This window comes from Entelurus aequoreus, linkage group LG16 (genome assembly GCF_033978785.1).
Source record: "Entelurus aequoreus isolate RoL-2023_Sb linkage group LG16, RoL_Eaeq_v1.1, whole genome shotgun sequence".
NCBI lineage: Eukaryota > Metazoa > Chordata > Actinopteri > Syngnathiformes > Syngnathidae > Entelurus > Entelurus aequoreus.
The window spans coordinates 35,269,264-35,289,147 of NC_084746.1; the positions used below are offsets into that span (position 1 = coordinate 35,269,264).

The 19,884-nt window shown below is 40.4% G+C and overlaps 1 long non-coding RNA gene across 1 annotated transcript in view; it reads right to left on the bottom strand.

Moving 5' to 3' along the window:
• Positions 1–216: 216 nt before the first annotated feature.
• Positions 217–19,884, bottom strand: part of LOC133631344 (uncharacterized) — a 47,940-nt gene continuing 28,272 nt past the window's right edge. The window contains exons 2-3 of the long non-coding RNA XR_009821448.1: positions 8,481–8,627; positions 217–726 (exon numbers count right to left, since the gene is read on the bottom strand). This is a non-coding gene — a long non-coding RNA (uncharacterized LOC133631344). The remainder of the gene's footprint in view (positions 727–8,480; positions 8,628–19,884) is intronic.

The window sequence follows — 19,884 nt, forward strand, 5'->3', positions numbered from 1 at the left end:
AACATTAAATATCTTGTCTTTGCAGCCTATTCAATTGATTATAAGTTGAAAAGGATTTGCAAATCATTGTATTCTGTTTTTATTTACCATTTACACAACGTGCCAACTTCACTGGTTTTGGGTTTTGTACAAATAGCACAATCACAACAAACATACAACAGAAACATTGAAAGATGACATAATAAATATGATAATAAAACTGATATAAAAGGGACAGATGTCACAGAAGGTTCCTCACAATTTACTGTGGGGGGTCATTAGCATAATCATGACTTGACATTAGGGTGACAGCATGTGGTAGAGTTTAAAAGTCAGTTAAGTTAGCACCTGGCACAGATGAGCTCCCCCCCAGAGAGGATTAACAAACCTCTCATTTAAAAGGCCCTTAAAAGCGTTGATAATGAGGAAACACATGGCCCTTAAAAAATACCTTCAGTGTAAAATGAATGCTACAATGCTAATGTGCTTATGGCTTTACATTTCCATTGTGTACCAATACTTAAAAGTTTTATTTACATCACACGTGTACATAAGAAGTGAAAACAAGGACTCTTTCTTTGTGCGAAGTCAACCATATATACTCTCCTGATTCCCTTTTTTTTTTTTTTTTTACACTTTCTGCACAATTTCCCCTCTATTTCCTCCCTGAAGACCCTTGTCTGCAGAATGTGCCGAGTGTGCTTTCCATGGACAGCAGGCAATGGAACCTGCTCCTCCTCCCTTCTCCTGCACCACAATACAGAGAGATGGAGTTATTACCCAGAAAACCTCACCGCCGCCACCAATTTTTTTTTTTTTTTTTTTTTACACACTCATTTTTACCCGTGAATTCCCGGAACACTGAGCTACTATTACGATCAGAATACTTGGACCGCACACCGGTTAGCCACTTGTACGCCAAGCGAGCGAGAAAGAAAAACAAATGCTCCTCACGGTAAAGTGCATCTGCCTTTATTTCTGTCCTGAAGTCCCGCTGGAGTGGTGTGTGTCGGTCATTGGTGGACTCGGAAAGGGCGAAGGTTAAAATATAGGTAAAAAAAAAATATTGCACAACCGTAAATTTCCCTGTCAAACAAACGTATTACTTAGTTGGATAATAGCGACTGTCAATGGAATATGCACTGCAAAGTTCTGTTTAAATTCCACTCTTTGCACACCTACTGCATTTCTTTTTTTCTATATTTATATTCTCTAATAACTAAAGTTCCTTGGGTGAATAATGTAAACTCACTTACCGATATGTTTTAGCGCTTTCATGGCGAGTTTACTGACAGATATAAGTAAGAACTTTACACTACTTTATATTAGAAATGGCAACAGCGGAGGATGAATGTCCCATAACAAGAAGATAGAGAAAAAGAAGAAGCTTATCGACTACACGCGCACATTTTCAGGACAAATACAGATCAGCTGGTACCAGAAGGTAAGAAAAGTTGCTTCTGCATAATATTGCGAAACAAAACGCCAAATAATATGTCTTACCTTATACACACACCATAATAATACACCTATGTTGAAGCACAGTACAATCCATGAAGCGGTGCGGCTTCATATCTTTCCAATGTCGTACTAAAACATTTTGATAGATTTTTGAGCGCTGTGTGTAATGTTCTATATTCTCAATGCAACATATAAAATGTTGGTGTTGTTTACTTGAGTCATATTGCAGTCTACATGTATCTCTTATGTGTGACTGTCATCTACTGGTCACACTTATTATTACACCATGTACCAAATAAAATAGCTTCGAGGTCGGTAAGCAAATCCAGAATTATTCCGTTCATTAGGCGCACTGAGTTGTAAGGCGCACTGTCGAGTTTGGAGAAAAAAGGGTATTAAGTGCGCCTTACAGTCCGAAAAATACGGTAGTTCTAATAAAGTGCGTCTATTTTAGCCTAGTTGACCATGGGCCCCTATTTTCCTTAGTTTCCTATTATTGGACTAGCAGTTCATACCCATAAAGGGGCACTCCTTACCATAACTTTAAGTCATGATGCTCATGTAGTTGAAAGTTCGGGCAAACAGACCATTTGTCATGATAACAAATCAGTCAAATAACCTTTGGTGCACACTGCACACAAATATCAATCGGCCTTGAGCGTTTTATCTGTCGTCATCCAGCTTCAAACAAAACTCAAAACTCGGACACGCACAAAAATGTCCCTCATCACCGTCGGGCCACTCTGAGGACAGGTGTCAAAAACGACAGCAGTTAGTCGGCCATTTGTCGAGAGCAAAAGCTTGAAGTCCAAGGGCCTTCTGCATGCATGGCTGCAAACTGTGAAGCAAGGCGGTGCTCAATGGGTGTTGGAGAACGTGTCATTGGAGTCACACCAGGAAGGATGTGCCACTTGCAACCAGGAAGTCAGACTCCAAGAGTTTGAAAAGTCAACAACACTTTATGGATATGAGTACATGGCAATAATCCATTAAACATGTCAGTGATGTAGTTTCTCTCTGACCGTCCCCTCTCAAACCAAGCTAATTTTACTGATGTAATTCGATATTGTTTTTATTTGTCGGTCTCTTTTTAAACTATGTCAAATTAGGACGTGAGACACCAAAATATTTTAAAAGGCAAAACACATGAATCCATATTCATAAATATAATAATAATCCATAATAATCCATTTAAAAAAGTATGTAAAATGTAGTTTTGCACTGTCTGTCCCCTGTTAAACCAAGCTAAATTCACTATGGTAATGGCTTTTGTTATTGCTTTTGTTCTCACTTTTCTCTATCTGTACCCTCTCTAACCAAGTCCAACCAGGAAGTGGGACTCAAAGATACTTAAAAGGCAAAAACTATTTATTGATAGGAGTACGTGGCAATAATCCACTAAAAATGTCAGTGATGTAGTTTCTCTCTGACTGTCCCCTCTTAAACCAAGCTAAATCCACACTGGTGATGTCTTTTGCGATTGTTTTTGTTTTCACTTTTCTCTGTCTGTCCCCTCTCTACTCAAGTCCAACCAAGTGGCACTCAAAGATACCCAAAAGACACTCATTATGCATACGCGTACATGGCAATAATCCACTAAAAATGTCAGTGATGTAGTTTCTCTCTGACTGTCCCCTCTTAAACCATGCTAAATCCACACTGGTGATGACTTTTGCGATTGTTTTTGTTTTTACTTTTCTCTGTCTGTCCCCTCTCTTACCAAGTTATGCTGTAATGTGCATGCCAGACCAGTAGTTGGCGATGTCACTTTATAAGGAAACACTTTATAGATTTACAAAACATGCTTGTCCTCCAGATCCTTTTTCAAAATTGGTCTTTCGCAAGTTTTGTCTGCATGTATGTGAGTTTAGAGTTTGATGGGTCATCACTGCTGAGCTGTCAAAAATGCCACTGCCATTACTTTCTGTCTGTACGTCACTCGGGCACATTACAGTCTGTCCATAGCAAGGCCAAAGTGGGGGGAAGAGGAGAGGAAGCTGATGAATAGATACACAGAGTCATTAAGATAGCTAAAGTGTCAGTGGAATTCATCATGTCAGATAACACCGTGGCCCCTCTGCCAGAGAGCAAGGTGTGTCACTGGACCTCACCAATCATTGTCACTGGTGACATAGGCCACAACCTTTTTGTTCTACAGCTAACTTGGGTAGCAGTAAATATTTGCTATTCATTAAAAATTGTCATGATCACATGCTAGTTTGGACTTTGTTATTTATTTGTCTGTGTTTCGTATCATTTCCTGTCCTGGTGAGCTTGTTTTGGTTCTGTATCCTGTTTGGTCTCTGTGTTTTGCATCAGCTTTACTTTGTTCCTTGTCCTGCCAGCACACCTGTTCCACATTCTTAATTAATGTTATATATTTCAATGTTATTCCCTCCTTCACTGCTGGTTCAAATGTGTTCTGTTGCTTTCTGAGTTCCTGCTAGACCTCTGTTACTTTTTTGACTGGTACCTAATAATAAGGGGATCTTGCGCTTGCACTTTACCTACCTTTCCTGCATCCTGGGACCACACCAACAGTTGCAATTCTACAGCAGTGACAGAAAATAACCAAAAATACAGCCATTATTGTCTAAATAACTTGCAGCACAAGTTGAGTACACAATGAACATGTATGTTCCCTGTATGAACCCAGCTTCCACCATCCTAGTCACTGCTGTTATGGCTAACAACTGTGTCAGACTAGTTGGCTAGCTAAAACCATTGTAAACTATATAAACTATATATATAAGAAGAAAATGACCCCTGTGGAGGCTGTCAACATCCAGGGCTGGGTGGTGGCAGTGGTGGGGCAGTACAAGTACCTGGGAGTCCACTTGAACAGCAGACTGGACTGGAAGGACAACAGAAAAGCTGTATACAAGAAGGGCATGAGCAGACTCTTTTACCTGAGGAAGTTTAGGTCCTTTAATGTGTTCAGCAAGCTGTTGGAGATCTTTTTTTCACTCTGTTGTGGCAAGTGCCCTGTACTTTGCAGTGGTTTGTTGGGGAAGCAGCACCAGCAAAAGGGACCTACACCGGATTGACAAACTGATCCGGAAAGCTGGCCAAACTATTGGCACACAGTTGAAGGCGTTTGTGTCAGTGAGGGACAGGAGGACACTGGACAAACTGCTCACCATCATGGCCAATCCTGCCCACCCACCATACCAGACAATTGAGGGACTCATACTCCAACAGGCTCCTTCAACTTCGTTCCCACAGTGTTCGATTCAAGAACTCCTTCATCACGCACTCCATCCAGCTGTATAATCACTCACCATACAGCAATAGATGATATCTGTCTATTACCTGACCGCTTCTATGTTAGTTACCTCTTTGTTTATAATGTATATTTTCTGCTGGATCTACTCTCTATTTTATGCTGCCCTTTTTTTTGCTGCAGCTGTTACATATACTGTAATATTGTACATGGTAATTGGGATTTGTCATACAGTATATTGTATATATTATATACTATTATAATATAATGTAATATTATAAAATATCAGTATATATTGTATACTGTATATATAATATGTAAATATTATATATATCTTATATTCATATTGCTACTATGGTACATTTCTAGTCTACTTTATACCTGCATTATCCTTTCCATCTTTACCCTTTCCATCCTTTGTAACTGAGCAACTGTGTGGAACAATTTCCCTTGTGGCGCAATAAAGTTTGTCTAAGGTCCCTTCTACACTAAGCCGGCTAAGGTTATCCAGGGTAAATCCCACCTAACCTTATCCGTGTCCACACACACACAATGGTCGTTTAAGACCCTGTCCCCCCTCCGTCCGCCGGCGCAACGCAACCTCGTACGCATGCGCGAAAAAAATGCGTGCGTCAGTCACCTCTGACCAGGAAGTGTAGTCTTACCCTGGGTTTCAATGAAGACTATTGCCACATTTCTTTTAACAGTAAACCTTGCTTGCCTCATCATCAGCAGCTGTTAAAGGCCTACTGAAACCCACTACTACCGACCACGTAGTCTGATAGTTTATATATCAATGATGAAATCTTAACATTGCAACACATGCCAATACGGCCGGGTTAACTTATAAAGTGCAATTTTAAATTTCCCGCGCAACTTCCGGTTGAAAACGTCTATGTATGATGACGTATGCGCGTGACGTCAATCGTTGAAACGGAAGTATTCGGACCCCATTGAATCCAATACAAAAAGCTCTGTTTTCATCTCAAAATTCCACCGTATTCTGGACATCTGAGTTGGTGAATCTTTTGCAATTTGTTTAATGCACAATGGAGACTGCAAAGAAGAAAGTTGTAGGTGGGATCGGTGTATTAGCGGCGGACTACAGCAACACAACCAGGAGGACTTTGACTTGGATAGCAGACACGCTAGCCGCCGACCTCACCTTGACTTCCTCCGTCTCCGGGCCGCCGACCGCATCTATGATCGGGTGAAGTCCTTCGTCGCGCCGTCGATCGCTGGAACGCAGGTGAGCACGGGTGTTGATGAGCAGATGAGGGCTGGCGTAGGTGGATAGCTAATGTTTTTAGCATAGCTCTGTGAGGTCCCGTTGCTAAGTTAACTTCAATGGCGTCGTTAGCAACAACATTGTTAAGCTTCGCCAGGCTGGAAAGCATTAACCGTGTAGTTACATGTCCATGGTTTAATAGTATTGTTGATTTTCTGTCTATCCTTCCAGTCAGGGGTTTATTTCTTTTGTTTCTATCTGCATTTAAGCCGATGCTATCACGTTAGCTCCGTAGCTAAAGAGCTTCGCCGATGTATTGTCGTGGGGATAAAAGTCACTGTGAATGTCCATTTCGCGTTCTCGACTCTCATTTTCAAGAGGATATAGTATTCGAGGTGGTTTAAAATACAAATCCGTGATCCACAATAGAAAAAGGAGAAAGTGTGGAATCCAATGAACCCTTGTACCTAAGTCACGGTCAGAGCGAAAAAAGTTACGTCCCACACTGCACTCTAGTCCTTCACTCTCACATTCCTCATCCACAAATCTTTCATCCTCGCTCAAATTAATGGGGTAATCGTCGCTTTCTCGGTCCGAATCGCTCTCGCTGCATTGTAAACAATGGGGAAATGTGAGGAGCCTTTCAACCTGTGACGTCACACTACTTCCGGTACAGGCAAGGCTTTTTTTATCAGCGACCAAAAGTTGCGAACTTTATCGTCGATGTTCTCTACTAAATCATTTCAGCAAAAATATGGCAATATCGCGAAATGATCAAGTATGACTCATAGAATGGATATGCTATCCCCATTTAAATAAAAAAATTTAATTTCAGTAGGCCTTTAAGACTATTGTAGTGAATCACACCTGAGCCATCATACATGAATCATATCTTTAATGGACGTGTGAAAGTAAACTATGTGATAAATAACATTTTACAACAATAATAGTTATCTGTTCAGGACATTGTGCTTGTAGGCTGAAATTGGCGGTCGAACTTGGCGGCCGCAACCACTTCATGGCTTCACAATAGTTATGGAGTACAAAACTATCCATCCATCCATCCATTTTCTACCGCTTATTCCCTTCGGGGTAGCGGGGGGCGCTGGAGCCTATCTCAGCTACAATCGGGCGGAAGGCGGGGTACACCCTGGACAAGTCGCCACCTCATCACAGGGCCAACACAGATAGACAGACAAGATTCACAATCACATTCACACACTAGGGCCAATTTAGTGTTGCCAATCAACCTATCCCCAGGTGCATGTCTTTGGAGGTGGGAGGAAGCCGGAGTACCCGGAGGGAACCCACGCAGTCACGGGGAGAACATGCAAACTCCACACAGAAAGATCCCGAGGCCGGGATTGAACTCACGACTACTCAGGACCTTCGTATTGTGAGGCAGACGCACTAACCCCTTTCCCACCGTGCTGCCAAGAGTACAAAACTACAAAACTATACGTTGAGTAATCGTTCGACGGACAATAACTAGTAATAGTCTGCTTTGCCAGTCCAAATGCTTTTGCTGTTTTTCGTAGTCTGTCGTTGACTCTCCTTCGACAAATGGACAAAGTTTTTCGGTAAGTAGAATCACAGCTGACCTGGACATTTGAAAGTTCTTTTGCCGCTCAGCTGGCACAACACACTCGTTGACAAACATATTCCACCAGGCTGCCGTTCTTCCAGGCATTATGCAAAAACATCGCTCAACCGTCTATGTTGCCGTCTGAGATGTGTTGTATCCCAAATAGCTGCAATCGTGCGTTTGCTTCTCTTAAGGTATTCATGTGGGATTTCCACACGGGCATGCCTGGATGACTCACCACCATATTTCTGACGTCACTTCCTGTGTGGGCAAGGTCTTTCTGGCGTCACTTCGTCTCCGAACTCAGTTTGTAAACGATCGATGAGTCCATACAAAGCTAAGAACCGGAGATTCAAGAAATAGACGGCGCACTTACCCGTGTAAAAAATTGTCCGAGGAGGGGAACCTTAAACGCTGATTTATTGTGGCTGAAACGAGGCTTAGGCAAAATAATTATTCGTTTAAGGGGTTATCCGGTTTAGTGTAGACATAGCCTAAGTCTAAGTCTAAGTAAATAGTATATGCGAATTCGGCTATTGTCCCTTGAGAATAATGTTTGCTGAAATGTGAATCGTGTACTCACTTTTGTGAGATACCGTATTTCCAAATGTCCGGTTGGTCCTAACAACACACCTTTCTGTCAGCCTGACCCACTTTTTGAACAGTACTTCCCGAATGGTTCCGCGACAGGACCCGTACAGTGAGCAGCCACACAAATGGTCAATGGTCAATTCATGTCAATCACAACACACCATCAAACGGGTACACACCCAGTTTCTGTTCCCCAAATGAAAAGCTGCCTGTGACTGAAATCCGAGGTGCTAAAACGCGTTGTAATGCATCTTGGGTACAAACTCAACGGCTAGATTTTTTTTTTTTTTCCTGATGCGTGATCTTATCAACCAGGGAGACCTGAAACTCAAACTTCAACACCTAGCACAGAGAGTTTGCACGATCTGTCATTGGGCTTGTGATGTGTTGATGAACGGGAGTATTATGCTGACCTCCAGGGGTAGGTGGGGTTGGTGGGGGGGGGGGAGCCGTGACCTCCAGCTGCATTCAAGAGGTGTGAAGGAGCAGTCCACCACTGTTCAGCATCTGTCCCCGGAGCAACAAGAGTGTTGCTGTGTGGCGGCCGCACAAAGCATGACCTGTGTTGGAAAACACACGACCCTTAAGAACTCTTCCTGGTTGTAAAGCGGTCCCTGGAAGCATGGACCTGGTAACAAATATGTGTTTGGCTGACAGCCTCTCGCTTGCTCCGAAGCGCTCTCAACCCTCATTTGCCTCCCTCAGGCTGATAAAGTGCACTGATAAGCTGCTAGGTGCTGGTGAAAAGTGGCCCGGGCCCTCAGCCCCCAGGCCAGCAATATGAAAGAGTGACTTGTCTGGAGCGGAGAGGAGATGACGAGGCCCAGAGAAGGACAGAAAACCCGGGGAAAGAAGGTGGAAAAGAAAAAAAAAAAGTCCAGAAGAAAGGATGAATGATGAATTGGGGTTGCTTGCGTGCAAATGTGCGTGTTTGTGCATGTGTGTGTGTGTGTGTGTGTGTGAACCTATTTGCACCAGCAGCTGTGGGGGCAGGGCGCGTACAACCAGGGGGGAGCCCTGCCATGTGTTTATGTTGACTAATGAGCTAATTACCAAGGCCCTAATCTAGCCCAACTTGTGTCATTTCACAGGAATGCTGCAGCAGTCAAACGCTTGCAGATTATGGCTCATTTCCTGACAGTTAAAGGCAAAGTAGTAGAGCAGTAATTCTTCCACGCACACGTTACACACAGGTACAGCCCCGACATTTGCCTCTTTATACAGTACAGGCCAAAAGTTTGGACACACCTTCTCATTTCAATGTGTTTTCTTTATTTTCATGACTATTTACATTGTAGATTGTCACTGAAGGCATCAAAACTATGACACCTGTGAAGTGAAAACCATTTCAGGTGACTACCTCTTGAAGCTCATGGAGAGAATGCCAAGAGTGTGCAAAGCAGTAATCAGAGCAAAGGATGGCTATTTTGAAGAAACTAGAATATAAAACATGTTTTCAGTTATTTCACCCTTTTTTGTTAAGTACATAACTCCACGTGTTCATTCATAGTTTTGATGTGACAATCTACAATGTAAATAGTCATGAAAATAAAGAAAACGCATTGAATGAGAAGGTGTGTCCAAACTTTTGGCCTGTACTGTACATTAATGGTCTCTATGGCAACAGGGGGAAAAGTTGGCTCCGTTGGCCTCCTCCAGAAAGAGACTTACGTCAAATGTGTGGCATTTTGTAGTAGGGTGGAGCATGAAAACAGGAAATAACCTGTTTAATTTTAGTGCAAATCTAAATAAATGTTCTCATTCTGAATTTGAAAATTGGATGGTTTACCCAACATGCATCGACATTAAATATGTAAGCATACCGTATTTTTCGGACTATAAGGCGCACTTAAAATCCTTTTATTTTCTCAAAAATCGACAGTACGCCTTATAACCCGGTACGTCTAATGTACGGCATAATTCTGGTTGTGCTTACTGACTTCGAAGCTATTTTATTTGGTACATGGTGTGATGATAAGTGTGACCAGTAGATGGCAGTCACACATAAGAGATACGTGTAGACTGCAATATGATGGCAGTCGCACATAGGAGATATGTGTAGACTGCAATATGACTCAAGTAAACAACACCAAAATCTTATATGTTCCATTGAGAATATAGAACATTACACACTGCGCTCAAAAAGCTATGAAGCCGCATCACTTGATAAATTGTCGGCTACAGTAGTCAGACGTACTCTTCAACATGCAAGTATTACTATGGTGTGTGTATAAGGACCACAAAATAGCACCTATTAGCAGACATTTTATCGGGCGTTTTGTTTCAGTACTATACTCTGTTTGAAAAGTACCGGTTTCCGGGCATGACGTTATGTCGTGACATTGCTGGTTTTGCGAGCAGAGGGGCATGTTCGGCAGCGCACAATCACGGAGTACTTACAAGCAGACACAGTGTGTAGACAGAAAAGGGAGAATGGATGCATTTTGGCTTAAAAACTAAAGATAAAGGATAGTTATAACACTGAAACGCCCTCAGGAAGAGGTGCTTTAAGACATGGCTAGCTAGTTAGCAGCGAACATCCATCCGCTGTCGGCAGTGTTTTAGCTACTTCCAAATCACTAATCCTCGCCTCCATGGTGACCAGAGGTGGGTAGTAACGAACTACATTTACTCCGTTACATCTACTTGAGTAACTTTTGGGATAAATTGTACTTCTAAGAGTAGTTTTAATGCAACATGCTTTTATTTTTACTTGAGTATATTTATAGAGAAGAAAGTTAAAGTTAAAGTACCAATGATTGTCACACACACACTAGGTGTGGTGAAATGTGTCCTCAGCATTTGACCCATCTCCTTGATCACCCCCTGGGAGGGGAGGGGAGCAGTGGGCAGCAGCGGTGCCGCGCCCGGGAATCATTTTTGGTGATTTAACCCCCAATTCCAACCCTTGATACTGAGTGCCAAGCAGGGAGGTAATGGGTCCCATTTTTATAGTCTTTGGTATGACTCTGCCGGGGTTTGAACTCACAACCTACCGATCTCAGAGCGGACACTCTAACCAGTAGGCCACTGAGTAGGTTAGAAATGCTACTTTTACTCCGCTCCATTTATCTACATTCAGCTCGCTACTCGCTACTGATTTTTATCGATCTGTTAATGCACGCTTTGTTTGTTTTAGTTTGTCAGACAGACCTTCAAAGTAGGATCTATGCATGCCTGCGTTTCACCAATCAAATGCAGTCACTGGTGACGTTTGACTCCGTTTCACCAATCAAACAGAGCCAGGTGGTCACATGATTAACTGCACATAAAGTTTCAGTTTCATTTAAAGTGCAGAAGTATATAAAGTGCAACAGTTTTTATCAAAGTCCACATAACACAGCATACAGTGCAGAAGCCATCAGATGGTACCCATAAGGGTAAATATTGTATTACTGAATATCAATATAAATGTATCAGGATCATAATGTTTTTCCACAATTGCCTATGTATTTAATTATTAGCATGGCTTTAAGAAGAGGCTGAACAAACACTCCTCAGTTTGTGACTGTGATCCCTTAAAGCTCAATGATTTTTAATCATCTAACATATGGTTCATATATAATAGCCCTGTTTAAATGCAGATCAATGATAGGTTCTTTGAATGTATTTTCTCAAAACTGTATCTGCAAAAGCGTAATAAAAAAATAATGTTACATTTTTTTATGTACACTGAAAACCAATCTGTAGATTATGCAGTAAAAAAATGGCAACTGTCACAAAAATTGTACTGTAATTTATACAATGTTTTTGTTTTTTTACTGTAAATGCAAAAACACTACCACTGTTTGTTTTTGTTTTTTTTACCGTAAAATGTGTTATCGTTTTTACAGTGTATTATTATAAATGGAAAAACAGTACCACTTTTTTTACGGCACCAACTCTGCTGCCAGTTTTTTACAGTAAAATACATTGCCTTTTTTACGTTGTACAATTTGATGGATAACTTGCTTTGAAATCATAAATCCAGCAAATATTTAAGTATTTATTTTTATTTTACCAACAAAATGAAAATAAATGCAACTGCATGCAGTACATGCAATTTTTCAGTCAAAATGGAAATAGATTAAAAGATAAAGTACTTTATTGAGGCGTAATATTTCCAGGCTTGTACTGGCCATATAAGATGATGTGTAGGGCCCTTGAATTTGACATTTGTGGTATACACAGGCATGTGATGTGAACTTAATAAAAAAATACCGAAAATAAGCCAGGGGTCTGGGGGCCAATATTCAATGTCAAAATATAAACAGTAAGAATAATGAACAAAATGTCAGCTTCTATCTTGTTGTAAAACAACATTGAAAATGAAATGTAGCATTTAGACAGGCTATACCAGGGGTGTCAAACTCATTTTAGATCCGGGGCCGGACTGGTAAAATCACGGCACGATAACTTAAAAATAAAGACAACTTCAGATCCTTTTCTTTGTTTAAAAATAGAACAAGCACATTCTGAAATTGTACAAATCATAATGTTGTTGGGGTTTTTTTTTACACTTACATGTTGCGGTTAATAGTATTCTATCTTTATACGTCGTTATTTATATTTTCTGAATTAATTTTGTGATAATGTTCATCAGTCAACTCATTGGCGTTAATTTTCAAACTATCAAGATAAAAAAAGTATATGAAAATCAAATTACAGGATGCTATTTATGTAGTTTGATCATTTTCCTCGCCTGATGTACTAACATGTGGTATATTTTGTACATACCTAGTATCATCTACAAAGATGCAAAGAATTGCTATTGCCAGTGGACACATTTAGAACAGCAGTTTCTTTCATTCAAAAATGTCAGGTTAATTTTTATACTTAACAAACTTATCCCGCGGGCCAGATAAAACCTGTTCGCGGGCCTGATCTAGCCCTCGGGCTGTACGTTTGAGACCACTGGGCTATACTGTAGCAAAAGTCATCACATGTCTGCCACAATCATGTGTTCTTAAATGTGTATTCTACGTCTTCCATGTCGAGAGCAGTTTTCATTTGGGCTTACATGGTAAACAACTCAAATTAATGTTTTATCCAGACGCGTACATTTGTCCAAATTTGGCCAAGTAGGAAGTAGGAAGACAATCCCTCTGCCATCTTCCACTAGTTTTTTTAATAAATAAATTGCCCGCGTGAATATTCCCTCTTTTCTTCTCCAACTCCTCGTTGTCATTTGGGATGTCTGTTGTGATTTCTCTTCCTGGTTTGATGACCTGCCCTATCTTGCCTCTGATTTGCCTGTCCGTAATGTTTTGCCGTAATCTCAACCAATCGTGACTCATCATAGTAAACCAACTAAGCAATCATTGATTTTCTTACACATAAACCAACCAATCGTCATTGATGTTTCCCGTATATGTTGTCCCCTGCCCGTGGAGTTGCTTCGCGACGTAGCTTCCATTTTTAAATTAATAATTTTTTATGAAAACCGTAGTTTTTACCACTGGATTATCAAAAACCGTACTCATTACAGGAAAACCGTAGTTGTTGGCAGGTATGGCAAAGAGACGTATCAAGATTTTAACACATTTGTAGGTCGGAAAAAACGAAGGAAAACTGAAAATAATTTTGTATATTTTTACAGAGATAAAAAAGACGGATTTCCGACTATAGACGGAAAAATCACATGCCTGTATACAGTATATGGTACATTAGCGATGCATAAACACTTAAATAAGGGTTAGGGTTAATGCAATAGAGCAATATTACAGTACGGTACCGGGACCAAAATGTATTTCGATACCTTTCAATACTTTTCTAAATCAAGGGGACCACAAAAAATGGCGTTATTGGCTTTATTTTAACAAAAAAATCTTAGGGAACATTAAACATAGGTTTAATATTGCAATTTTAGTGAACATACTAGACAACTTTTAGTAGTAAGTAAACAAACAAAGGCTCTTAATTAGTCTGCTGACATATGCAGTAACATATTGTGTCATATATCAGATCGTGGTATATCATTCTATTATTTTGTCAACATTATGAGGGACAAGCTGTAAAAATGGATTATTAATCTACTTGTTCATTTACTGTTAATTTCTGCTTATTTTCTGTTTCAACGTCTTCTATCTACACTTCTGTTATAATGTAATAATTACTTATTCTTCTGTTGTTTGATACTTTGCATTAGTTTTGGATGATACCACAAATGTAGGTATCAATCTGATACCAAGTAGTTACAGGATCATACATTGGTCATATTCAAAGTCCTCATGTGTCCAGGGACATATATCCTGAGTTTATAAACATAAAATGAATAAAACAATTTAAAAAAAAGATTTTGTGATGCTAAAAAATATCAATTTAATCATAGTAGTATCAACTCGATACGCTCTTTAGATAGATAGATAGATAGATAGATAGATAGATAGATAGATAGATAGATAGATAGATAGATAGATAGATAGATAGATAGATAGATAGATAGATAGATAGATAGATAGATAGATAGATAGATAGATAGATACCGTATTTCCTTGAATTGGCGCAGGGAATATAGTATTCGCACGTCTAGAATTACTGCCGGGTCAAACTCGTTTCTCAAAATAATTAACGCATGCTTGGCCTTATCGCCGGTTTATTATTGAAGCTGGATCAAATTCGTTTCGCAAAATATTAATTTTATTATCGCATGTCTATAATTTTTGCCGGGTCAAACTCGTTTCGCTAAATATTTAGCATATGGCTAGAACTTCCACCGGGTCAAATTCGTTACGTCACGAGTGACGCATCTGTCCTCATTTTCAAAATGGAGGAAGCTGCTTTCAGTAGTTTACAATTGCACAAAGGAAAAAAGATAAAGAGCTTTTCAGTAGGATTTAAGGTCCAAGCTATTGAATACCGGTACAGTATGCTAAAGAGAACAGTAAGCAGCTATGTTTTATTAATATACCGTAGCTGCGTGTGTGAAATACTGTATAAGTCATTAAATGACTCCCGCCTCCTGGTGGTAGAGGGCGCTGTCGCGCTAGTGATCCTTCTTGCGACTTCCGGTACTGCAGAAGAAGTGAACACACGCAGCAAGAGATTTTTTTTTTTTCCTCTGCCTGAACTTTTAACATGGAGGATTACATACCGGTATCTAAAATAAAACAGTTTTCTAAACTGGACTTTCAATCGAAGCAGGAGGTAATAATTAAAGGAATATCTCCATCGAAACAGAGACTTTTAAAACTGAAGAAAGAAAATAAGGAAGACTTCTATAAACAAGTTATCGATGCTTTTGGTCAGAAGGAGCTGCAAATGGACTCCATTTATAAGTACAGGTAAGACCATAATAACGTTTTTTTTAATTAAATGTGCTTTTCATGATGGTATGCTTACATCACACTCAAAGCGCACGCCTAAATTTTATGGATTCCTTTTGGTAAACGCCGGAGTGAGAAGAGGTTTTAAAATAATTACCGCATGCACGGCCATCCCGCCGGTTTCCGGTAAACGCAGGTGTGACAGGACGTTTTAAATTAATTAACGCCCCTGCGGCTATTCAAGGAAATACGGTAGTACTTTATTGATTCCTTCAGGAGAGTTCCCTCAGGAAACTTTACTTGGTATCATTACAGTGGAAGTCAGGTGTTAGATCCACCCATGGCGTTTGTTTACATTGTGACGCCGGTGAGCTATTGTATCCTCCTACGGTGTGCAGTGAAGCATATTTAGCTATTCCTCATCCTGCAGTGATAATGTTACTTATAAGAAACATACTTTATTTGTCGAGGCGACATTGTAATGGAGGCGAGGATTAGTAATTTAGAAGTAGCTAAAACACTGCCAACTGCGGATGGATTTTAGCTGCTAGCTAGCTAGTTATGTCATAAAGCACCTCTTCCTGAGGGTGTTTCAGTGTTATAACTTCACCTTTATCATTAGTTTTTAAGCCAAAATGTATCCATTCTCCCTTTTCTGTCTACACACTGTGTCTGCTTGCAAGTACTCAGTGATCGTGGGCTGCCGAACATGGTAGTCTGTTTGTAAAACCAGCAATGTCACGACATGACGACGACGTGCCGTCATGCCCGTTAAAAAAAGGGGGTGCGGGGGGGTTGACCGGTACTTTTTAAAGGCAAAAAAAATTGAGGTGGTCTGTTATTCACCTACTGTTTCATATGTGTCCGCCCTGAGATCGGTAGGTTGTGAGTTCAAACCCCGGCCGAGTCATACCAAAGACCATAAAAATGGGACATTACCTCCCTGCTTGGCACTCAGCATCAAGGATTGGAATTGGGGGCTAAATCACCAAAATGATTCCCGGGCCCGGCACCGCTGCTGACCACTGCTCTCCTCACCTCCCAGGGGGTGATCAAGGGGATGGGTCAAATGCAGAGGACAAATTTCACCACACCTAGTGTGTGTGTGTGACAATCATTGGTACTTTAACTTTAATATGTTGACATGAAGTGTCCTAAATAACTGTTTGTACAAGGTACAGTATTTGTTGGTGTAAGCCAGTGGTTCTCAAACTTTTTTCAGTGATGTACCCCCTGTGAAATTTTTTTTAATTCAAGTACCCCCTAATCAGAGCAAAGCATTTTTGGTTGAAAAAAAGAGATAAATAAGTAAAATACAGCACTATGTCATCAGTTTCGGATTTATTAAATTGTATAACAGTGCAAAATATTGCTCATTTGTAGTGGTCTTTCTTGAACTATTTGGAAAAAAAGATAGGTTTTTATTTATATTTATAAAGGATTTTTGAATTGTTGCTATTTTTAATATTTAAAAAAAATCTCACGTACCCCTTGGCATACCTTCAAGTACCCCCAGGGGTACGCGTACCCCCATTTGAGAACCACTGGTGTAAGCCAGGGATGTCAAACATGCAGCCTGCGGGCCTAATCAGCCCCACAAACAGATTAAATCTGGCCCGCGGGGTGAGTTTGCTGAGTGTAAATTTGAGCTGTACTGTTAAATTAAAGAAAGTGCAGTTCTAAATGTGTCCTCTGGATGTCGCAATATCAATTCTGTTAGGCAAGCAAATAGTTTATAAGCAAGTACACGGTAAAGCGTGGCTGTGACTCCTCCCCCTCGACCCAACGTAAAAAAAACCAAGAGTAAAATAAACAATTTACTTAAAATGCTGCATGAGACACTGCACATTGATAGTTTAGTGGAAATGATTGTCTTCTGTGCAAATTTAAAGAAAGTGAATAGTGAGATTTACTGCAATACTGTCCGTTTAAAAAAAAATGTTGTTCACTAATTGCACAGCTTGTATTTTACAATCAGTACACAGTGATGCCTATAAGGCAGGAAGTTATTTTAACCCACCTAAATAGTTTCTACATCAGTTTGTTTGGTTTGACACACTCTTGGCATTCTCTCGATGAGCTTCAAGAGGTAGTCAACTGAAATGGTTTTGACTTCACAGGTGTGCTTGAGGCTCGTCGAGAGAATGCCAAGAGTGTGCAAAGCAGTAATCAGAGCAAAGGGTGGCTATTTTGAAGAAACTAGAATTAGGGCTGGGCGATATATCAATATACTCGATATATCGCAGGTTTGTCTCTGTGCGATATAGGAAATTACTATATCGTGATATTCGAGTATACGTTCTCACGCAGTTGCTTTTAGCTGCGGGCATTAATAATGGATTAGATTTTATATTGCGCTTTTCTATTATTAGATACTCAAAGCGCTAACAGAGAAGTGGGAACCCATCATTCATTCACACCTGGTGGTGGTAAGCTACTTTCGTAGCCACAGCTGCCCTGGGGTAGACTGACGGAAGAAAGGCTGGCAGTTTGCGCCTACGGGCCCTCCGACCACAACCTATCATCATTCATCATTCATTCACCAGTGTGAGCTGGCACCGGTGGCAAGGGTGAAGTTTCCTGCCCAAGGACACAACGGCAGCGATTTGGATGTCAAGAGGCGGTGAGCGAACCTGCAACCCTCAGGTTTCTGACACGGCCGTTCTACCCACTATGCCATACTGCCCCCCATACATTACACTACAGGCTCTTCTCACTCTTTGTTGTCTCTCCTTCTCACAGAGACGTAAAACAAGCGCACCTTCATACAATACGTATACGCCCTCGTGGAGCAGAGATGTAGCGGCATGGGAAACGTTAGCTGTGGTGCGAGTGGTAATACGAGAGAAAGAAGATGCGAATCTGGTAACAAATGAATGAAGAATTAATTCCCAAGAAAAGCAGCACGGGGTCCATCGTCTGGCCGTGGTTTGGCTTCAAGCGGGAAGATGTCGAACAGACAACCGTAATTTGTCAAGATTGGGGCAAAAGCGTTGCTACAAAAATTAGCATTAATGCTGATATGTAGCATCATTTGAAAAGTCACCTGCTAGAGAATGAAGAGTGCTTACTCCGCATGTCAACATCTCCGTTCGGCATACTTGCCAACCCTCACAAATTTTCCGGGAGACTCCGGAATTTCAGTACCTCTCACGAAAATTTCCCTGGACAACCATTCTCCCCGAATTTCTCCTGATTTCCGGGCAGACAACTATATTGGGGGTGTGCCTTAAAGGCACTGCCTTTAGCGTCCTCTCTCACCTGAAAAGGAGACAATTATATATATCTCCATTATTCATAGGTTTATCTATAACCCATAAAGTAGGCAGGCACGGAGCTATTTCTCAGCGTGTGTTTATTCCAGCCGGCACGTTAATACACTGACACACAACATCCGGATTCCCATCATGCATTGCTTCAAAACTACAGCAAGTAGTAATGTCCAAAAACATAACAGAGACGAAACAGAAGAACGAAGAAGAGACTAGTCATGGCCCCGAGACAAAGATGGCTATGCTGATAGCTGCAAGCAACATCCCGTTCTCATTTGCGGATGTTTTCAACAAATCCGTGAAGGATATGTTCCTGGATTCAGAGATCGCTCGCCAGAACTCAAATGACAGAACAAAGGCTACTCAAATAGTGAAAGGTAAGTGTTGTTTTTTTTAAAGTAAGTAGCAAGTACAGTACAGTTAGTAGAACAACTGTGTCTTCATTACTGTGTACTGTACTACATATATACAGAGGTGGGTAGAGTAGCCAGAAATTGTACTCAAGTAAGAGTACTGTTACTTTAGAGATGTATTACTCAAGTAAAAGTAAGGAGTAGTCACCCAAATATTTACTTGAGTAAAAGTAAAAAGTGTGTTGTGAAAAAACTACTCAAGTACTGAGTAACTGATGAGTAACCTGTTTGTTTAATGATGACGGCAACAAATAATGCACAAAACCATAAAAATAGCAATGAGCAAATTCAGAGCCGGGAATATCTCTATCTCTTAAGCAACTAAAACAATAATATATATTAAATAATAATACATTTAAAAAAAAAAAAAAATTAAGGCAAATTGAGCCACGATAACTTAACAGCACCATGGGCTCAATAGGCATTGATTGATTGATTGAAACTTGTATTAGTAGATTGCACAGTACAGTACATATTCCATACAATTGACCACTAAATGGTAACACCCCAATAAGTTTAATTACTTAATAAATGACCAATTCGAGGTGATCTACCTCATATATACATATACATACACACACATATCATATATATATATATGTATGTGATGCTCCAGAAACTCAATCTGCTCAAAGGAAGGTCAGTTTTGTAGCTTCTGTAATGAGCTAAACTGTTTTCAGATGTGTGAGAATGATTGCACAAGGGTTTTCTAATCATCAATTAGCCTTCTGAGCCAATGAGCAAACACATTGTACCATTAGAACACTGGGGTGATAGTTGCTGGAAATGGGCCTCTATACACCTATGTAGATATTGCACCAAAAACCAGACATTTGCAGCTAGAATAGTCATTTACCACATTAGCAATGTATAGAGTGTATTTCTTTA